The 13,044-nt window shown below is 48.2% G+C and overlaps 1 pseudogene; it reads left to right on the top strand.

The window, feature by feature from the left end:
* The window catches only part of LOC147728181 (uncharacterized), a 61,081-nt pseudogene that overhangs the window by 2,213 nt on the left and 45,824 nt on the right, over window positions 1-13,044 (top strand).

The following is a 13,044-nucleotide window of genomic DNA, read 5'->3' as shown; positions in this document are numbered from 1 at the left end:
AATGCAAACATTGGTGTGACACGTTGCTGAATGTGGAGTAGCCATGCTCTGAGCCTGTGACAGTAGTCAGTACTGACCGATGAGCCAGACCGGCCTCTGCCATCATGTTACACACTAATATCTGGGGCATGCTGTATTGTGTGACGTGTGTCTTGTACTGCAGCCACAGTTTTCTAGCTTTACATTTCAAGTAATGGGCCGTAATGGTGTTTGGTAATGGAAGTATGTTCATCATATCAACAAATGGGTCATGCCATCACAAATGCTGTTCCAAAACCTGAGTCAGTGGCCAGGAATGTGACGTGTGTCAGGACACATGACAGTTACATTCAGAGCAGATCAGAGCACTGGGTAGTTTGGTAATGCCTGCACATGTGCTGTCCGACATCATACATACTATGGGCTGATGGGTCCATTGTCATCATAGGTACTGAGGGCATGGTTCCCTGGTAGGCTCATTGGTGCCAAGTTCACCTATGTGTGTTACATTGTGATTTGCTTTTTAAATGATGCCAGGGCTTTCTCAGTGATGTGTTGCATTTAAGGTCATTTGTCCAGTGAATACAGGCGACTGATGTGAATCTGTTTAAACTCCATGTTCATCAGCATCATCGGCAGACACTGGGGGGGACAGCTCCACAGACTGTGAGGAGGGCCACAGCCAGACTGGATCCGCTGTGGAGGAGTCTGAGGGAGCAAGTGGCTTGGAGTGTGAGAGAAGCCACACTGAGGGCGAGTCAACAGCCACTACATCTTCTGTGGATGACGAAGGCTCAAGTGATTATTCCCAGGAGGGTGCGGGTGTCTCAACACCAGAGAACACTGACAGCAAGTCTGTCCCTGACACCTCCACCATCTCCACCCTCCCAGTTGCTCCCATCCCAAATGTCCGTGGTACCCCCCATGTTAGGGCAAGAGTCTCCTTCAGTCCAGGTACCGCACCCCCTGCATCAGTCTCCCCTGCTGCCCTTAGTGTGGAGTCTTTGGACCTAATGAAGCAGATCCATGTGGAGCAGATATCAATGCTGAGTGTCCTCCATGCTCACACTCATCTCTTGACACAATTGGTGTCATTTGTGGAAGGTATGTCAGCAACCATGTCTGCCCAACAGCGGATCAGTCAGTCCATGGCCTCCTCACTGACAGCAGCAGTGTCCCTCCTCCAGCAGTCCCTCACCCCACCTACCTCAGCCCCGCCCACAGTGACGACTACCCTCCCAGAACCGACCACACTCACACCTGCATCGTCACGCACAACAACAGACCCGAGCAGCACACAGACAGGTAAATCAAAGTCTAAATGCACAAGCACGCACACAAAGGGGACTGAAGGCACACACACAGGGGATAGGGTACAGACACACAGCCAAACCTCCACAACAACCCAGCAGTCCTCAGACACCTCTCCCGCAAAGACCTCTTCCCTTGACTCCCCTGCAAAGCCCCCTACCCAGAAGGTCTTCCTCTGTGAGCTTGGCCTCTTCCCCTCGGATACACATGTGCCAACTCGCAAGGGGAAGAAGACACCTTGGCAGGAGGGTATACCCCCCAAACCTCGCAGACCCTCACCCAAGAGCAGGGACACTGAGGCCCCCACCCCGAAATCACCATGGACCAGGAAGAGCCCACGACAGCCACACACTCCCACCACACACTCTCTGTCCTCAATCTCCTCTGCCACCATTCCTTGTGTTTCCCCACCACACCCTGCCCCAGGTTCACCCACCCACCAGTGGCACATCCCCAAAGTCAATAGGCCCTCTTCCCTTTCCACAGACACTTCCACAACACCCGGCCCTCAGCCTGTTCCAGCAACTGCAGTGGAGCCTGTGTCCCCCCCCCCAGCTGTCCTGGACACTGCAGTGGAGCCCCAGCACACTCCATTGGACATGCTCACTGCAGTGGAGACACCACAGACTGATCCTGACCCATCCACTGCAGTTGCTCCTGTGACCCCTGTACCCACCACCACTCCCCTGCCCCAATCTTGTGCACCCTGATCCTCTCCCTGTGGTGCCTGGCCTGCCACCATAGATGCCCTGCCAAAGGGTGATGTCCCCTACTGTGTGTCAGTGCAGGCAAGCTATGGCTGACATGTTGTCAGTTGTCCCCCATCATGCACTAATTTCATGGATTGGCCATTGGCCTTTTTATATTCGGGGATGGACATTTCCCCTTTACGTTGCTGAATAAAGTTATGTTTTGTTATTGCTTTGATTTGCATCACATGTATCCAATGTTGCTAAGGATTGTACTTAAGTTGCTGTTGTGCTACTGTCATTTGCCAATTTGTGATATGATGTTGTGATGTGTCTCATCTGGGCCATGGTACATGAGTCATATTGCAGTATGTCTCCAAATCATCTTTGGGTGTGACTTCAGATTCTCATGATCATAACTGCTATTGCACAGGGATTGGGACAGCCTTTTAAGTATGTCACATCTTTGTTTTCAAATGTTGCACACGTTTTGTGCTGACATGTGTGCACATCTTACTGACTCGGTCCGTCAGCACCGGACATGCATTTTAATGCATGGGCGATGAACAAGTCATCTCTGTCATCGGTGCAACTTGGTAAGAATATATGTTTGGAGCCTGTGCTGGTGACTTTAGGGACACTGCAGGACACAGGCTGATGTGACCAGAACCTTCAGCCAGAATTAATAGGTGGCTCACTGGCAGACTCCAACTATAACATGACTGGGCCCTGCAAAGATGACTGTTGGCACAGCTGAGGTTACACATGAGTGAAGTCACCTCATGGCAGTGTGTAATCTTGTGTCATTGACTGGGTCCATGTGTTGTGTTCTGTGTGCATGTCTCAGTGGGTTACAGTGTTTTTTCAAAACAGCCTACATTCCCTGCAGTTGTTCCTGACTGTGATGCTTGCTGAGTTGCCCTGTGCTTGCCAGAGGTCTTAGGCCTATGTTTCCTGGGATGTGGGCGGGTGCATGGTAAATACTGGTCATATGGGAGTCATCGGTGTGTGTGTGTGATGTAATGGCCCTGGTATGTGTGCACACTCACATGGGACATAACCAGGATTCAGCCCTGCCCTTTGGTGTTACAAAAATCTGATTGTTTTCACATTGTGGTGGCTTCATGAAACTGGGTAACTTATATTTATGTGTGTGTGCTTACAATCATCAGAACCTAGCCTTCAATGTCTGATGCTGTGAAAATGTGCTATTTGTGGGTATCCATGTACTCTCCATTGTTTGGAGATTGTTCCAAGGATACCTATGTGTCGGATAAGTGTCACGTCATGCACATGTTCCTCATAATTTACGGTGTGTGAGTCATTTGCAAGGGATGTTGCCTGGCCATGTGTGATGTGTTTGTACACCTTAGATACCCCTCCACCCCAGGGATTGTCATTGGTGCATGTGTAATGTCACAAGTCCATGTGGTATTGGCTGCTGCTCATTGGTGCAGATCAAGGTGTGTGGCATTTGTAGTGGGCATATGTCTAGGACCCTACATACATAGAGGGCTAATATCACAGCCCGTGGACATTTAGTTTACAGAGTGAGTGTGATGGCTGTTTGGCTGTCAATTCATGCCACAGTGCGCACATGTGACTGTGCTCAACAGTAGGGTGTACATCCTAATTTGTCAATGCAGAGGGCTCATCATACAGGTTACTGTTGCAACACTGTGTGCTCCTTGTGGGTATTGATGTCGTGGGTCTGTCTCTTGCTGTTTCTTGCTGTGCAGCCAAGCTTATGTCACATGACTCTGTTGTGTGACCACTATTGTCACAATGGCTGATTGCACACATGGAGGTAGCCAGATCCTGTGTGACTTCTGGATGGCAGTCTGTACACATATATCTGTTTTGAGTTAAACACCACAGGATGTGTGTCGCACTAGCCTGGGTACACTGAGACAAACACACATGCGGTGTTCATTTTGCAGTGCGGGGCTGGCTGGTTGTGGTTGTGCACCTGCACCCATGCATTGGTATGGCTTAACTGGACAATGCCTGCAAGTCGGGTGTAGGTTTCGCCGTACTGTCCATGGGACTTCTACTTCATGAATCGGTGCATTCTTCATGGTTATTATGTTCCATTGCTGCCATGGTATGGGTCTTGATCACCTGATGGCTGCAATCTACACAGGATTCCTTGGAATGTGTGTCTGTTTGTGTGCATGTGTGTGTATGCATTCTTGTGGGCACTACTTACATTGTGTAATTATACATTTGAAACATTGTCAGCCCCCATGTGCACTGCTACTCTGCACATGTCAGAGGGATGTTAGTCGATGCAGGTCACGTTCACTCCATAGATCTGTGTTTGCTTGCAACACACCCACTACATAGCCACTACACTGTTACAACCAGGAATCTGACATGCAGAGGTGCATTGGCTGTCAGTTTTGGACAGGCACTCACATTTGGATCCCTGAGGTGGGTTGGGGTTTTGCACCATTGATCCTATGCTCACGATATGCATGGATTTCGGATGCCTGAATCATCTTTTGGTCACAGTAGAGTGGGAGGGATCAAGCCCCATTGGCACGATGTACCACGTTTGATGGTGTCTTTGACCCCACATCCACCTTTTGCTTACAAATGTGATGTGAGTTACATAATGTGTTCCCTCACGGTGCCACTGTTGCAGGGACTTCACACACAATACACAATCTTGGCATGATGGTAGGGTGAGGGGTGTTTGGCCTACTAGATGTATGGGTGGGACTGCTGGTGGTGATAGGCATCCACCCCTAAGGGGTAAAGAACTGGGCATCCACCCCCTATGAGCTGGAGAAGGATGGTAGTGATAGGCACTCACCCCCTGCAGGTGCAGTATGCTGATAGTGATAAGCATCCACCCCCATGCAGGTGGAGTATGCTGATAGTGATAAGCATCCACCCCATGTAGATGGTGACTGCTGGTGGGGATGGGCATCACCCCTAAGGGTTAAGGACTGGGCATCTACCCCCTATGTGCTGGAGATTGATGGTAGTGATAGGCACTCACCCCCATGCAGGTGGAGAATGCTGATAATGATAGACATCCACCCCATGCAGATTGTGAGTGCTGGTGGTGATAGGCTTCCCCCCTAAGGGTTAAGGACTGCGCATCCACACCCTATGTGCTGGAAAATGCTGGTAGTGATGGGCACTTGACCCCGTGCAGGTGTAGTATGCTGATAGTGATAGGCATCCACCCCCATGTAGATTGTGACTGCTGGTGGTGATAGGCATCCCCCCTATGGGCTAAGGACTGGACATCTACCCCCTATGTGCTGGAGAATGCTGGTAGTGATGGGCACTCACCCCCATGCAGGTGGAGTATGCTGATAGTGATAGGCATCCACCCCATATGGGCTAGACACTGCTGGCAATGATTGGCACCCCATCCTATTGGTTGTGCCTGCTGGTAGTTATGGCTATCTAGCGCCTATGGGTGTTGTACTTGCCATCTGCAGGGTACGCATCGATTCCTGTTGTTCATTCGGTCATAGACGTACAGTGCAGGGATCACATGCGTGATCGGATACATGCTTGGTTCATCTCATACAGCTGTTTGTGTTGTGGCGTGAAACGACGCGAAGAGACTCCTGTTCCAGATGCTGAGATGTGCCATCAGTGGCCAACCGTTCGGTGCGTAGGAAGTTCGTATCGTACTTGCCCGGCTGGAAGCTGCTGTTTAAATGCCTCCGGACGAGTCTAATTCTGCGCTTATGATTCCGGCTCGTACGGAAAAAGGTGCTGGTATCGGAGCCTACGGCTCGGTCAGCAATCGGACACATTTGGGCATCGTACTTCCTGGTACGGACGGTTCAGCTCCGGGACCGAGTCGGTGGTAAGGTAAGGCTACGGACGGCTCTTGGAGGGCTGTCTGACCCGGATCAGAATTGAGCCCTAAATGGGGAAATTTCAAAAGAATACTTCGATAATGTTACAGACCGACGCTCACTGGACAAACAGAGAAAGTAAATGAGCGAAAGGGCAAATGACTTAATGTTATACACAGCACATTAAGAGACAAATGTAAGGGACAGACAATGTCACTACCTAAATTAAATAATGCAGAGTGGCGCCAATAATATGATCATCACTCTGCTGATGCCACACGAAACAGTGCCCAGATGCGTGCACTACTTTGGGATATTACCATGTATGCTTCTCAGATGAAGCAGGAAATTGAAGCCTTACAAAATGCCTATAACTTAGCAACCCAGGGTCACAGACCCACTTCCGCGTCCTCCACGATAAGGGACCTTGCCTTGACACCACTAAAATTAACACCAGGCAAAAGATTCCTAAAAAGTGACAGTGAGAAATGTCAAACATTACTAGGAGATTTAGTAGAGGAAAAATCACAAATGCCACAATTTCTAGACAACACTAATAGAGAATATCAGGAAGCTGTGTTGTCCATAACACATCCAAAATTAATGCATGAGCTACCCTCAGTGTGCTGTGACGGTGAACAGCACACCAAGGGTGCAGACACAATTGGTGTAGTACCCACAGTGATACCACTACTACCTCAAGATTATGAATGGGATATGACACATTTTGGGTTCTTAGACTCAGACCTACCAGCCTGGGAAGATTGAAGAATAAATAAAACATTGGAATATGCGATCAATGAATTACGCCAGTGGAGGAACTTACAGACTTCACTAAGAACTCTAGATGTTGTAAAGAACTTAGAGACTGTGACTGCATGCCCGGTACTAACAAATAACTCATTAATAATGCCTATGAGTGAAATTCCAAGTGGAGATGACAAGGAGCACCTATCATATATTCCTGTCCCATGGTCACGGGCTGATCTCCTATCATTTACTAAAGACTTTCTCAAACTACGTGAGAAACCATGATAAAATTGAAAAGTAGTTTTAATATTCCCATGTGTTTTGCTCTCTAATATGTTATCATTCAGATGGTTAATACATTCTATTTTCGTAGCAAGTGTAAGACTTAATCAATTAATACAGATGTGACGTCAGGTTGACATCTGTGCCGCCATTTTAGTCAGATGGACGCCGTGTTCTGATGCAATCGAAGATGTTGCTCTCCTACTCGAAACTGTATTTTGCTCATTTACGAGAAATGGTCAGTGGTAACTTTTGTTTCTTTAATGCCCATGTTAGCTCATTGGCGCATGCCTTTCCCCTTAAATCAAGGCCTTCTCCTACCTATCTAGAGGGGAGGATAGGCCAGACATCCTTGAAATGTAGATAGTTTGTACCAGACTGGACAATCAAAACGTATGTTCTGTACCCCCATTTTATTACGTGTATCCCCATTTTATTACGACATCTGCCAGTGTTTTTCCATGGTGGGCGAGTCCTTGTGGATTTTGTAACGCACATAATGTAACTTCAAGCTTGTAAAGGGCACTCCCTCATCAGCCATCATAGGAGGTTGGTCTGACTGTACTCCACTGAAGTATATTCTCTGAATAATTCTAGAGGACGAGGGAGAGGCGTAAATTACAGAGCAGCCTCTCAGCCTCCGCCAGGGACAATATGTTTCCATTGCCATCAGCCAGGAAACTGGTAAGCCAACTGTCCCTTGCTCCATCAAGAATCACATTACCAGGCTCAGCCAGTAAATACACTGTCAACTCCCTCTTTCCAGAACACATTTGATAAGGACTTTAACAGACAGGCAGGAACACAGACACCACAATGATACAAGGGCCCCCACATACTCCCCACCACCCCCACCGCCCTTCAGGGGGGATAGACACCAATGGTACCCAGAAGATGGGGGAGTGACTGGTTTTCTCCTCTACCTCCTGGTGGATATTAGGGGTACCCGAGAATAGAAGATTGCCTAATAGCCCCTGCGATAATGGTAGATCAGGAAGGGCCATATGTGTCAGGTACCATATTGAACAAGACAGTTACTTTCCTGATTGATACTGGGGTTACAAGATCCATACTCAAGGCGTCCCAGATGCCTGAAGAACCATTCTCGGGTACCCAGATAACGGCAGTCGGCATGACAGGACAACCAGTAGACAAGTATCTGACACAACCACTAAAATTGGTAGGGAGCCCCCTCACAGTCCAACATCAGTTCTTCCTGAGCAGATGTTGCTCTGTAAATTTGTTGGGGCTATGCAAATTGCAGTGCACCATCCATTGTTCACTGGATGGCATGTTCCTGAAAATTAGAGCAAATGGATATGTGCTACAGGCATTTATGAAAATAGTAGCGTTAGTCATACCACCACCACTTCAAAAAGTCAGGCCCCAACAGTGTCTGGGCAAAGGGACCAAATGATGTGGGATGGCTGCTAGAGTACCACAATAAAATATAGCAAACGAAGGGGAAGAAGGCATTGCACCAGTAATAAAAGACTCTTACACCAAGGCATAATAAGAAAGGTACGATACAGCCCATGCAACACACCTATACTTCAGGTGAAAAAGGCCTCCAAGGGCCCGGATTGGGCCCCATTGTACAGATTTACACAAGACCTCAGAGAATTGAACAAAATAGTAGTCCCATCATTCCCTGTGGTTCCAAACCCCGCCACAATATTGTCAAGCATCAATCAATCAATCAATCAATCAATCACAGAATTTGTATAGCGCGCTACTCACCCGTAAGCGTCTCAAGGCGCTGAGAGGGGGGGGGTCGCTACTGCTCGAACATCCAGGTCTTGAGTTGTTTCCTGAAGGAGAGGTGATCTTGGGTCAGCCGAAGGTGAGTGGGAGGGAGTTCCATGTCTTGGCTGCCAGGTAGGAGAAGTATCTTCCTCCGATGGTAGATTTCCGAATTCTTGGGACGGAGGCCAGGGCGAGGCTGGTGTATCGGAGCTGGCGGGTGGGTGTGTAGAAGGTGAGGCAGCTGTTGTGGTACTTCGGGCCCATGTCGTGGAGAGCCTTGTGTGCGTGGGTGAGGAGTCTGAACGTGATCCTCTTGTTGATGGGGAGCCAGTGCAGGCCTTTCAGGTGGGCAGAGATGTGGCTGCGGCGCGGGATGTCCAGGATGAGTCGGGCTGAGGCGTTCTGGATGTGCTGGAGTCTTTTCTGGAGTTTGACTGTGGTTCCGGCATAGAGGGTGTTCCTGTAGTCCAGACGGCTGGTGACGAGGGCCTGGGTGACCCTCTTCCTGGTTTTGGTGGGGATCCATCGTAAGATCTTTCGGAGCATGCGCAGGGTGTTGAAGCATGATGATGAGACGGCGTTGACTTGTCTGGTCTTCGAGAGGGAGGAGTCCAGGATGAACCCCAGGTTACATGCGTGGTCCGTAGGCTTGGGAGTGGTGCCCAGAGCAGGGGGCCACAAGGAGTCGTCCCAGGCGGAGGGCGATGATCCCAGGATGAGGACTTCCATCTTATCTGAGTTCAGTTTCAGGCAGCTGTTCTTCATCCACTCGGCGACGTCTTTCATCCCTTCGTGTCCCAACCCAGCATCCCAACTACAGCAAAACATTTCACTGTACTAGATCTAAGTTCCGCTTTCTTTACTATCCCTTTGCATCCTGATTCCCAATATCTTTTTGCATTCCAATTCCAACAGAAAAGACTTACGTGGGAAAGGCTCCCACAGGCTTTACAGAGTCCACATCAATTTTTTCCAACACCTTAAAGACCCACCTAGACTCCTTAAAGTTACCGGGGGGCTGCACCCTAGTTCAGTACATAGATGATTTATTGCTAGCATCACCATCACAGGCACCATGTACAGAGGAGACAGTGACATTGCTCTGCCACTTGGCACAGAAAGGTTACAAGGTCTCACCAAAGAAATTACAGTTCTGCTTACCTAGAGTTAAGTACCTGGGATACAAATTATCATAAGGGACACAAAAATTACTACCAGACAGAGTAACTACCATCACACATTTCCCAAGACCACACACACAGAAAGAGGTACAAGATTTCTTAGGAGTAGCAGGATATTGCAGGCACTGGATACCAAACTTCTCTTTGATTGCACGTTGTTAGAAAGGGGGGTCTCTAGTTAGAAATGGTTTACACCTTTGTCTAAGTAGGGACCCTTCTTCCTAGTCAAGGTAAGGGAGATACATTCCTAAAAATAACCCCTGCTCACCCCCTTGGTAGCTTGGCACGAGCAGTCAGGCTTATCTCAGAGGCAGTGTGTAAAGCATTTGCACATAACAAACAGTAACACAGTGAATACACTACAAATGGACACCACACCAGTTTGCAAAAATATCCAATACTTTATATATTCAAAACAAGACCAGAACGATAAAAATCCAACATACAGTACTTAAAAATATACACTGTGCAAGAATAACAATGAAATGCAGTTCCTTGGAGTCAGTAGCTCCGTCCGGTGCTACTGCGATTGTGAAAACAGAATCCAACAGTTCCGTCTGACTGCCTCGGTCGGGATGCCTGCAGACTCATAGACAGTATCTTTTTGTTGCGGTCGACACGTTGGTGCGAGCTGGTCGTGGCAACAGTCGTGGTTGCAAAGCTTAGTGGTGCTCTGTGTGGTGCCCTCAAGGTGTGGTGCAGGCAGCGGCTCAGTGACGATCAACCAGCGGCATCGGTGAGACCAGGGTTGCGGTACCGAGTGAAGGTAGTGCTGACAGATCACAGTGCATATGACAGAGTCGGTTGCGGGGTGCTGGCATTGGTCGGTCCGGACTGCAGTGTGAGACGGTGCGGTGCGTCGTGAGACTTACGAGTGGTGCCCCCAAGCCACGGTGCGGTTACGGGGGTCGAAGTCAGCAGCAGGCAGCGTCCGAGTCTGTGAGACCAGGGTGTCAAGGTGAAACAAGGAGTGTGGTGCCCACAGGTCATAGTGCAAGCGCGTCTAGGTGGTGGTGGCGACTGTCGTCGTTGTCGGTGAGACCAGGGTTGCGGTGCGAGATGCAGCAGCGCCCTCTGTGGTGCCTTCAGAACATGGAGCCATGGACGGAGTGGGCTGCTTTCCCCGCTCTGTGGCAACTGAAACCATGGTTTCAAAAGCAGTACCAAGAGGTCGGTCCCTGAGACTTCAGAACAGGAGGCACGTTCTACTTCAAGCCCTTGGAGATACTCAGCACAAGTAAAGAAAGTCCAGTCCAGTCCAAACGAGCCTGACTGGACCCAAGAGAGATCTGTGAGTTTATTGCACTGTGAGGTTTCACTAACAGACCATATGATAAACCATAGTTCCTCACAGCCACATTATAATTTTAACATGGTGGCAAGTGATTGCTTGGTGTAATCTTTATTACGCAAGTTTCTCTTCTTTGTCACCTTCTTACAGAGAGATCTATTGATTTCTCAACAAACAATTCTGAATTCCTAGCTACCTGTTACAACTTGTTTTCCTTTTCTGCAACTTTGTGTGAAAGTGCCATGCCATTGCACTTAGCATTACGTATCTATGTGAGTTCCTCCACAGGGCTCCTTCTGTGCAGCATACAAAGCTAGAACACATGGAACAGCCCTTGCACACTTGCACTTCAGGGTAGGCAATAAGGAGTTACCCAAAGGAGAAACTCTATGTAATCCCCAAGAAATCTGATTATTACCACCTTGTGTATCTGTTGCCTTACTTCCTTACCTGGCCCCAGGAATAACCACCTCCTCACCAAGATGAGAAGGAATAAGAGCCTTAGGCAAAAAGGATATACCAGGACAAAGAATAACAGGTACATGCATCATTAAATGAGTATGTGATTCCTTAATTGCGATTTTTAAGGAATCGCAAAACGCGATGCATCACGAAAATAGCGAAAAAATAAGGAATCGGTAAAAATCGCAGAATTTATTGCGATTTCTTGTGTTTATGAACTCGCAAATTGCGATTTCGCAAAATTGCGATTTTGCAATTTCCGGGGTCGCACATTGATGCATGTTGATGACATCAGAACCAGGAAGTGTGCTGTCCAAGCCTCATTTTCAGTGCTGAGGCTCAGGGGGAGGATGGAGCTGGCTCTGGGAGCATAGGAGAGTGAGAGGGAGAGAGACTGAGTGCACCTGCAAAGAACTGAAAAATGGAACCTGAAAATCCAGCAGAGGACAGCCAAAGTGCAAGGAAAAGAAAAGTTAAATTCTCAGAGAAAGAAATAGAAACTCTAATTGAGGGTGTAGTGCACAGCAATGACAAGCTGTTTGGAAAAGCTTCACTGAAGGTACCTGAGCAGGAAAAAAGGAAGATATGGATCAGGTTTCAGAACCGAGTCAATGCCATTGGGGTGAATCACTGTACCACAGAGGAACTGAAAAAGAGATGGTACGACCTGCGCAGTCGTTCCAAGGCGCGCATTGCAGACTGTTTGAAGGAGGCACATAAGACAGGAGGGGGCACACCACCAGACACTGGAAACACTCCCATGGAGGAATTGGTGGAGTCAACAATCCAGCCAGAAGCTATTGTTGGTGTCATGCAGCTGGACACCTCTGGAGCTGCACACACGTCTGAAGGTAAGAGGAATGCATGTTTATATTGTCCCAATTACTGAAGTCAGGATGTCAGCTCCGCACAGCGTAAGTGCACACTGTAAAGCATGTACTACAAATCTTTTACTAAGGGAAGTGCAGCATGGGAGTTGTAGTCAGGCCAAGTAGTTACAATGACACACACACACACACACATGCCAAAAACGGTTTCAAATAGTGTGGCAGATTTATTTATTTTATTTTTTAAATTTGTATGGCGCGCAGCTACCCAAGAAGGGTTTCCCGGCGCTTTTGGCATAAGGATGAACAAAGGTATATGCTGGGCATGGATTTAGCACAGTTGTTTCTGGAAAAGCCAGGTTTTTACATTTTTCCGGAAGCTAGCGTAGTTTTCCTCTTTCCGGATATGTAGGGGAAGTGTGTTCCACAGTATAGGCCCTCTGACAGAAAACGATCTTCCACCAGTTCTTTGCAATCTAAATCTGGGAACAGCGAAATTTGCTGCAGTTTGGGAGCGCAGGTTTCTTGTTGGTAGGTAGGGGGTAGCTAACGCTTGCAGATAGGTTGGGGCCGTTTTGGATTTGATATTAAACATATAGCTCAGGGTTTTGAAACTGATCCGGAGTTCAATCCTGAGCCAATGTAGATCGTTCAGGTATTTTGATACTCTTGCAGATTTTGGTATCCTGCACAGGAGTC

This window comes from Lissotriton vulgaris, chromosome 3_1 (assembly GCF_964263255.1).
Source record: "Lissotriton vulgaris chromosome 3_1, aLisVul1.2, whole genome shotgun sequence".
NCBI classification, from domain to species: domain Eukaryota; kingdom Metazoa; phylum Chordata; class Amphibia; order Caudata; family Salamandridae; genus Lissotriton; species Lissotriton vulgaris.
This window is presented reverse-complemented; position numbering and strand designations above follow the sequence as displayed.